Source organism: Papio anubis, chromosome 1 (genome assembly GCF_008728515.1).
Source record: "Papio anubis isolate 15944 chromosome 1, Panubis1.0, whole genome shotgun sequence".
NCBI lineage: Eukaryota > Metazoa > Chordata > Mammalia > Primates > Cercopithecidae > Papio > Papio anubis.
In genome coordinates, this window is record NC_044976.1 from 95,097,048 (window position 1) to 95,107,303 (window position 10,256).

General features: G+C 38.7%; 1 pseudogene; it reads left to right on the forward strand.

Moving 5' to 3' along the window:
* Positions 1-6,962: 6,962 nt before the first annotated feature.
* Positions 6,963-9,871, forward strand: LOC116274550 (annotated as a pseudogene).
* Positions 9,872-10,256: the final 385 nt, after the last annotated feature.

Genomic DNA, 10,256 nt, shown 5'->3' on the forward strand with positions numbered 1-10,256 from the left:
CTTGTCCCTTTGCAGCCCAACTGTCATCCCCGATTTTGCACTCCTGGTTTCCCACTCCAGTAAATTTTTCTCTATTCAATGCCAAAATTATCTCTGGGACTTTTTGTTACATATTTCCCAAGGAGATTTTGTCATGTTGTAAAGATCAGACTTTTCAATAAAGTTTCCAGTTTCCCAAAAGCAATGAGTCAGACCCAAAAATCATGTAAAGTGTCACTTCTACTTAGTGATCACTATTAGACAGTTTTCTATTTTGGTACCATATTTCACTCAGTTCCTGTTACTTGTAACCCCAGAGAAAGAAACTTCTTTGAATTTTTGTTGTCGTTGTTACCTAGAGGATAGGAAGCTATTTCCGTTCACAAATAAAGAATGATATTTAATATCAGATTTAGCATGGTCCAATTCAGCGACTATTATTTCTCTGTGTCTATGATATGCAAGACATGGTACTTGATGCTGGGCAGAATCCATAGAGGAAGAAAACACACCAGCTGAGTACCTGTGGGAAAAATTATACATCAAACATATTAATAGAAATCATCTTTTCTAGGTTGCTTCATGATAAGATATCAATTTACATACAAAAAAACTATGGCAAAATGTGCATGTTACACACTCACCAGAACACTGGTTCATTCTTTAAATTCTTTTATTTTTAATTATTATGGGTATAATAATGTGTATAACCACAGAAAGGTGTAAGTATAAAGAGAAGTTAGGAAAAGTAATCCAAACTCAACATTGTAGTACAAATTTGCCTTTTCAAGTAAATAACATCAAATTTCTAAAGTAAACTCCTTCGTCACATCAGGCAAACACAAAAGCCTGTTAACAAATTATAGAGTTCTACTTAATCATATTATCTCACTTTAATTATATGTGATTTGTTACTAGTGATTGATTCTAAGTATTTTTTAAGTCACATTATTAATGGTCACAGTAATTTGAGTTCTAAACATCTCTTTTGAAAGATACGTGAGGTATCAGCAGTCTCCACATTAGTCTCACCATTAAAACTTATATTTAATTAAATTTTGGGTTGCTTTAGAAAATATGAATACTTGAAAGTTACTAAATTGGCTTGAAGTTGCATTATGATTAACTGCAGGAATAATGATTATATGTCAGAGCTCAAATCTAGTAATGATATAACCTTTCTGTAACATTAATAACCATATTCATAAATTCATTATATTTATATATGTAGAAAGTAACAAGACTTTTCTATAAAGAGAGTTACGACACGATCCCCAAGATTTAGCATTAAGTGGCGAAACAATGTACATAACAGTGTGTAGTGTACCATCATTATTTAAATAAAAGGATATAGATACATATACTATGCATGATGTATATAAATATATAAATATATATACATCTTATATATTATATACATATTATTTATCCCATGGCATCCAGTGAGACTTCTCTAATCACATTCTGAGTTGTTGCTTTTTATTTCTGAGAACTTCACTAGAAGCCCAGGCTCTCCTGCTTCAATTAGCACCTGTCCTGTGTTTCTATGGTTTTAGGTGATTTTTCAAGCCTTTGTTTAGAGGCTTTCATCAGGAGACATCTGCTAAGCCTTAGCTACAGGGAATGAAATACTTTGCCACACTGAGAAGTGTCCCTTCCAACAACTCAGGCGCTAGAATCAATGCAAGAAAGCTCTCTCACGTCGCTCTTCAAAACCTGAAGAAATCCTTCGGGGTGATAACACAGGCATCAGTAGGTGCTGAGGGGTGTTTGGCTGTTTACCCTCAAAGTTGTGATCTCCACTCGACTTACTGATTATTATGGGTCCTAGAGAAGTTGAGAGGGGTGTGGCTAGAGTCGCCCCAGGTGTCTGAAGGGCAAAGATAGGCTATCACCTGCTTTTGCTGAAAATTTAAAGATTATGTTATCTTCTGTGGCTAGACTCATATTTCACTCTCACAATTATCTAGTGATGGGAGAGGCATGGGAAATGAGGCTCGCATAAAGCCTTGGAGGGAGGCCGCCAAATGTGTGGGAAGAGGCAGTTGAAAGCACAAAGACCTTGGAGAGGGCATGAAGTTAGGATAAAACTTGTTCATGCCACTCACTCATGTTGTGGCTCTATTTGTACCTAGAGTTGAAACAGCTCCAGAATTTCTTATTCGGAAGGGCTTCATAGCAGCCGTCTGCAGAAAGTGGATGGAGAGATGGATTTGTGCTAAAACTGCAATGGATAACAAGCCTAATGTTTTCACTTGTTTTTATATTTATGTTTGTATTTATGTTAAATGACTTGATATATTATCCTAGCAAGCACACAATTGTTATTAAGATTGGGTATTTATTTGGGGGTATAAGGCACCTGAGAGATTGTAGGAAGGATAAAAACCATTACCCAGTCACACTGGCATATCCACTAGGCAGCATGGCTTGCATACGCATACAAGTAGGAATAGATCAGAGTAGAGCTGGCAGCAAGAGCTGTCACTTCTGAGGCAGCTGCCAGGTCACTGCACCTGCCAGGTGCAGGTAACTTGTTCTTCAAATGGAAATTTTCATCCTCAAGTGTAGAGCGGCCATAATGTCCCTTGATGTCATATCTAGAACAATACAGTTGAACCCTCAAAAGAGAGCAGAAAAAAACAGAGGGAGTGACCACATTTTCTGAAGTTGCTTCAACTAGATGAAATGTATCTGTCATTACAGCTCTCACAGTGTCCACATACAACAAAAAATTATTTTCTATATAATTCTCAGCTTTAATTAGCTTTAATGCAGCATACTAATTTATATATCAAATTTATGTATCAGCTGTTCTTACCTCTCCTATTTAGCAGATTATAATTCACTACATCAGAGATCAGCAGCTACCTTGCATCAGTTGATTGGCTGATGTTCAAAAATAGCTGACATCATAATCCCTAAAATGAAAAGGAAGCCTGTCAGTGTCTTAGGCTGGATTCCCCAAAAGCAGATCTAGCGACAAGGATTTGAGCACAAGTAGTTCATTTGGGTGGTAATCTTAGGAAGCCCCAGTAGAGAAATAGGGAAATAAAACGTAGAAGGGAAGGGACACCATGACATGTCCATTATAGCTGGCTGGCAGTTGAGGCTCATCACCACTAGGCACTGCAAGGGACAACAAAGAGAATGCCTCAGAGTTATCCCCTGCTTAGGGACAAGGAGGCTGGGTTTTTAATCCCCTAACCCTCATCTGTCATGGGCTACAGGCTGCCCTCAGCGGCACTTCAGACCTGTCAAGACAAAACACTAAGGAGGAGAATAGCAGTATCTGCAGTAGACACCATTGACCTGTAATGGAACAGTGGGAGTTGAAAGAATATCGGCAGGCCACAACAGCATCTGCCATAGTAAGGGTCTCGGAATGGTCCAGCTGTTGTCAGCCCAATAATCCCAGAAGTGCAGCCTAGAGGAGAGTGGGTTAAGCAGCATTTAAAACTTCCGGGCCTCAATTGCAGCTTCCCCTTAATCTGGCCAGATAAGGAGCTGTTTCCATAAAATTCCCGTATATCATCTTCATGTTAAAGATTTAAAAAAAAAAAAAAAAAACTAAACTAAAAATAAGATGTTAATTGGCTTCAGCTATGTGTGTCCAATCTCATTTTCTCACTGACAGTTTCGGTGGGGGCGGGGCATACATTATACCTGGGTACCTGAGAATGGGCTCTGGGGAGAAGCAGGCCAATGGGAAATCCTCATCCAAAAATGGAGTTTAGAGTTCACAAGTCCAAGCCAGAAGGGTGAACATGTCTGAAAGCCCAACTATACACAAAATCAAAAGTGAAGGAGGTCAGTTAAGAAGTAAGGGCCAGGCGCAGTGGCTCATGCCTGTAATCCCAGCACTGTGAGCTCGGTGCGCGACCACTTTTATGGGTCGGAGACAGAACATCCCGGTTAACACGTGAAAACCCGTTCACCAAAACGGCAAAAAATTAGCTGGCATGGTGGCGGCTCGAGCCCAGCTACCGAGGCCGGGCGCAGTGAGAATGGCGTGGAACCGAGGCAGAGCTTGCAGTGAGCCGAGATCACGCCACTGCACTCCAGCCTGGGTTACAGAGCAAGACTCCACCCCAAAAAAAAAAGAAGTGTCATGCTGGGTGCGGTGGCTCACACCTGTAATCTCAGCACTTTGGGAGGCCAGGGCAGGTGGGTCACGAGGTCAGGAGTTCAAGACCAGCCTGACCAACATGGTGAAACCCCTGTTCTGCCAAAATAGTTTAAAAGGTGGCCGGTAACCCAGCCATCAGAGTTTATAGAGAGTCTCAGAACCCTGAGAGGGGTGAGATTGCGGCGGAGCTGAGATTGCGCCGCGACCTCCAGCCTGGGCGCAGGATATAAGACCCCAAAAAAATATGGCCTGTGCCTGGCGAAGTCTCTTTAGCGTGCATTCAAACCACGCTCAACCAAAGAAGTTAGATGCTTTCTGGCAATTGTACTGAAACTCCCTTGAAGTTCCCCCTTTGGTGGTGTAATGTGAGAAATATTTCTCCTTCATGTAAAATCCAATACTCTTCCCACATATGACTCATGTTCCTTCTGTCTGTGGCTGCATCATTTACAAGTGGCTTGGATCTGCTGGATCCTCTAATTCTGGCTGACAGATCGGAAAAATAGAGGGTGAAAGACTAAGTGTGAAAGTATTACATGACAGGTCTGGAAATGGCATGCATTTCTTTGGCCTGGAAACCACTAGCAACAACTTAGTCACACTTCCCTCACGTAAATGCAGGGGGACTGGGAAATATAGCTCCTGATTTAGAAGGAACTTCCTAGGAAACTCTCTATACTGCGGAAGGGGAGCATGCTCTGGTAGAGACTTAGCCATCTCTACTGCACAAGCCAAATCTAAACAGCTCAATGAGACAGGCATTACTGGAAGTGGAGCTCAGCAAGCTTGGACAAAATAAACCATGTGCCAATTCTTAAGCCAGCCAGAGACCAGATGCGTCTGGCATAGACATCCCTGCCAGTTAGGGCAAGATCCAGTTGATTAAGATACCGGAGTGGAATGAGCAATATAAGAAAGCCGATCAATCAGAGAAAAAAAATCCCAGGATGAAACCTAGGATTTTTCCCCCTCTATTCCTCTCATCCAAAGATGGGCTGCCTGGCACAAAATTCAATCCGAATTTGAATTCTACTTAATATCACCAATAGAATTTTTCACTGGCCTTGTTCTGCATTCGGTGATAAAAGCAGCACACAATTATTTTCGATTGGACCAATGAGATTGTGCTGAGAAGTCTCTGAAGACTGTCTGCTGAGTGCCAGTTGTTAATGAATCCCATTTGTCTTTCTTGATTAAGTCTGCTATTACCCCCGTTTAGTCCTGTCACCAGCCCTTTAGCAAGAATTTTCATATCACTGTTTCGATGAGGAATTAGCCTATAAGAGCAGCACTCATCAATCAGGAGACAGTTTATTTAATACAGTTTACAGTTTATGAGTTCAAAAACTGTAGCCTCATACATTAGATATGGATCACTGTCCTAGACAGACAATCAGGGGGTTCAGTTCACTTGACAGGCTTGGAGAAATGACTTTGAATGTGAGATATGCACTTAGAGAAGGGCTGCAGTATCACGCGCCTGCAGCAGAGTATCAGGAGGCTTTCACTTCTGATTAGGAAATCCCCTTTGGTTTAAGCAAGTGCTTCATTTTAATACTTTACCATGCCTCCCTACAACACTGTGACCGGAAAATTCAAAATGAAATTTTAGAATAGAATCACTTCTTTGTGATACCAAATCTTTTTTCTGGATTGCTATATCATTAAAACAGTTCGTGAAGAATATTTATCTCCTTGAAATCATAAAGAGCAAGATGTCCATGAAAATCTTCCTTTTGCAAAGAGTAGTGAGTGGCATTTCCACTGAGTCACCAAATGTAAAAAATTGCAGGAAAAAGGCCCTGGAGCTTTGGCGTTAGCTGTATAGCTACGTGACCGTACAAAATGGATGATTTTGGCCCCCAAGAGAATTTTAGGAAGCCCAAATTGGCAGAATTTGTTGGTTATTTGATTGTATCAAAGATTGTGGCTATTTTAAGTATTCTATTTCACATTATAAAGTATTGAACAAGCTAGACTTATGGAACTGCCTTCCATAATATTATTTCATTTGGGGCTATCATTTTAAATTAATTTTACCTATGACGCACATTATTTTCCAAATCAATACTTTACCAACACAGTGTCATTCGTATATATGGTTAAGCTTGGAGAGGCAATAATTAGCAGACATTGACTAGTCACCCTCAACTCTGTCCCCCACTTGCCCTTAAATCATAAATATTTTTTCTCAACTTTTTAATTTCAGATGTACATGTTTGCTACATGGATAAATTGCGTGTCCCTGACGTTTGTAATACAAATGATCCTGTCATCCAGGTAGTCAGCATAGTACCTGATAGGTGGTTTTTCGATCCTTCTTCCTCTCTCTGCCTTCCCCTCTAGTAGGCTCCAGCATTGTTTCCATCTTTATGTCCATGTGTATTCACTGTTGATCTCCTACTGATAAGTGAGAACATGCAGTATTTGGTTTTCTATTCCTGCATTAAATTTTAAATCTGAGGCTGGGCGCTGTAATCTCAGCACTTTGGGAGGCCGAAGTGGGCGGATCACGAGGTTAGGAGTTCAAGACCAGCCTGGCCAACATGGTGAAACCCTGTCTCTAGTAAAGATACAAAAAATTAACTGAGCGTGGTGGTGCGTGCCTGTAATCCCAGCTACTCAGGAGGCTGAGGCAGGAGAATGGCTTGAACCCGGGAGGCAGAGGTTGTGGTGAGCCGAGATCACACCATTGCCCCCTAGCCTGGGCAACAGGGTGAGACTCTGTCTCAAAAAAAAAAAAAAAAAAAATTATACTTTTCTTTTCAGAATGATATCTTTTATTTCTAGACTGAGGTACGTTATGCCGAAGTGTTGCATTTCTGTTGTTGGTTAAGAATTATTTCAGTCTTAACAACTACAGAAAGAACTGTTGGCTTTGCAAAATGCCCCACCTCCTGGGATGACTTTAAGTGAAAAGAGTGTTCAGAATTCAATTACACAGTCATGTTTACTGGTGAAAATATTCCTGTTCGTCCTCATGATTACAGCAATGTTCATGCCTGTTCATCCATTCTAACAGAAAACTGGTTCATAGGGCTCTCAGTCCAATCAGTTTGTCTCAGCATTATTAGCATGCTTTCCAGCTGCAAAGAAAAGACATGATCACCAGATAATTCTTTTTATGTGCGAACACGTAACAAGAATCCAAAGGAAACAAAATGGTGGTATAATGATGATACCTGTTGATGCCACTGTTATGATCCTTCTAGCAGAAGATAGTCCCATTGAGAAAATGAGCACTTTGATCATTCAGTCTTAGACTGGAAGTGACCTACAGGCAATGAAGACTGCTTCCTTTTACTGCATTTTCACTGGTGTGCATTCTGGGCACATGTTGATCGCTGGTTCAGTCCAGGCAACTGACATACTTTTATTAGTCATACAGTATTAATGCAGGTGTCAGGAAACGTCAAATATAATTCGATTTTTATTTTTATTTTTTAAGCTTTAGGAAAAGCTCCAGGTCCTCATGTATTGTGCAGTAACAATGACTTCCTTGGCGATTTTGGTACATTCATTGCCGGAAACGGACGTTGTAACAGGAAAAATTTTCATTAACTCCTGCCACTCAATGATTAATGCATGATAGGGCTATGAAATGAACTTATCAGTTACAGTGGGAATATAAATAAAGTGAGGGATCCAACATTACTTTAAAAGTCACCCCAACTGTTTATATTAGAATTCTATGCACTGTGATCCTAAGGTTAACAGCATGAATTAACATGCATCTTTAAAGGACTGTAATGAAAAATCACTGCGTATTTATTTAATACTTTATATCTGCTGTCAAGTTGTTTTGACATGGAAGATTTTCAAGTAACGTTGGCAGAGAGGTATAGTATGTTATCCTTATGGTGAAAATAAATTCATTTGTTGTATATAATTCCTCAATCTCTGAAGTAAAGGTACGAGTAATATAGGGTAAGAATGGTTTAATCGAGGTTTTATTTTGGAAGAAAAATGGCAGTGATTATTAAATTGCTGCATTCTATAATTTGTGCTTGTTATTTGTACATTAAAGATTTTTTCCAAGTAGGTAATACTTTGTTAACTTCCTGCTAGCCATCAGCATGAGCCCTACTGCCTAAACACTATTTCATTTATTTATATTTGGAAAACCCGTAAACATTTGTGTGTGCAATCTTGTTTCTTTGGTTATGTCGAGTTCGAATGTTAAAATACTTTTATTGAAAAACTTTTATTAAGTTTTGTCTTGTAAATTTTCTTTACTTGTTAAGTATCATCTTGTCCTTTAATCCTGTACCCAAAAATAGGAAATACATTTTTGACAGAAGCTTAACATTTTAACAAAAGAGTGTGGACATTTTAATTTTAAAATTCAGGCAAAAATCGCAATCAAATAGTATGTTTGCTTATTTGTCTCAAGCAACCATACAGGTTTTTCTGGAGGGTTTTGTTTTGTTGTTGTTGAAAACAGTCTGCTTATAACTAGATGAAATTTACTGTAGAAAAAAAATTGTTGAAAGGTCCACGTGAGTTAATGATACTACAACTAAGTACTTTTTAAAAAGTGATTAATGTATTTTTCTAAATTACCTTTTCACATATGCAAAATCTGTTTCTACTACAATGTTATTTTTACTCATGCCTTATTGTTGCACTCTTTTTGAAATATCCTGCAGTGAATTTATGAATCAATTTGGGCTTAAAACTAAAAACCAGTTGGCTGAATCGTTTGAAATATGTACCCCAGTAAAACCATTCAATCAATAATTGGTAAATAATATTTTAAAATGGTTTTTAATCTGTATAGATGACATTTTGTAGCTTTGTACATGTTGTTAATTAAGGGCATATAATTTTACACTCTAAAAGTATAATTGTGAACTCAGGGGTGGGTAGACTTCAAAAATATGTCTGCTATAGAAATAACTAGAAAAAACTAAAGCCGTGGCCAACCACCAAATTGTGGACACTGTCTATATACTGCTAGTTAACAATTGCCACTTTTAAAAAATTATAAACATTTTTATTCTATCTTGACTAGATATACTTAAGTTCTCACAGTGATCTCCGTCAGTTTTATTAGCTGGCCTGTTCAACCAAGACAGAAAGTCTTTGAATTACTCATAGTTTTAAAATGCTTTTAACATGAAAAATTGCAGCTGCAAATGATGTATTTTCATATTTTACATAACTGCTCTACACTACTGTTTGACCTGATCTTTTCCTGGGGGTTAGAGAGGAATCGCTCCCCATATTACTGGTCCTCTTGCTAAAATGCTTTTATACAGAAATGACTGGTGACATTTATTCACCAGAGGAATTAGTATACTGGGTCAAAGATTAACAATGCTATATTATAGAGTAATTGAGTTTTTTATAACAATATTTTAACATACCTCTCTCTCTCCATACAAATACCATAAAGTAAACTAAATGAAACAAAGGAAAGTAGAGGAAAACAAAATAATTTTGGTACATCTTATGGTTTAAAGAGAAGAAAATAAGATGAAATACCCTAAAATATAGGAGCACAAACATTCAAAATTCATAATCAGATTAACAACACTCTCTTGAATCTGGGAATCATTAAAAACTCTTTGCACTTAGATTTAATTTATATGTAAGTTACATTATTAAAAGTCATAAGGCATTTATCTGAGTCATTGCTCTGTAGAGGGCAATGAGTGAATGGCTTGTAATAATAAAAAGAATATTTAGGCTGGGCATGGTGGCTCACAACTATAATCCCAGCACTTTGGGAGGCTGAGGTAGGTGGATCACTTGAGGTCAGGAGTTCCAGACCAGCCTGACCAACATGGAGAAACCCCATCTCTACTAAAAATACAAAATTACCCAGGTGTGGAGGTGCATGCCTGTGTCCCCAGCTACTCAGGAGGCTGAGGCAGGAGAATCACTTGAACCCAGGGGACAGAGGTTGAAGTGAGCTGAGATTGCACCGTTGCACTCCAGCCTGGGCAACAAGAGCAAAACTCCATCTCAAAAAAAAAAAAAAAAAAAATCTCTGTGATGTATAATATATTGTTGAAAGACAACCAGAATATCAAGAAATGTATATAGGAATATGCTACTTGCCTCCTCCTTCCCTCATGGGGCACTATTTGCTTCATAGACCTACTGAATTAGACTTTCATACTTAGAAGATAATGTACACTCT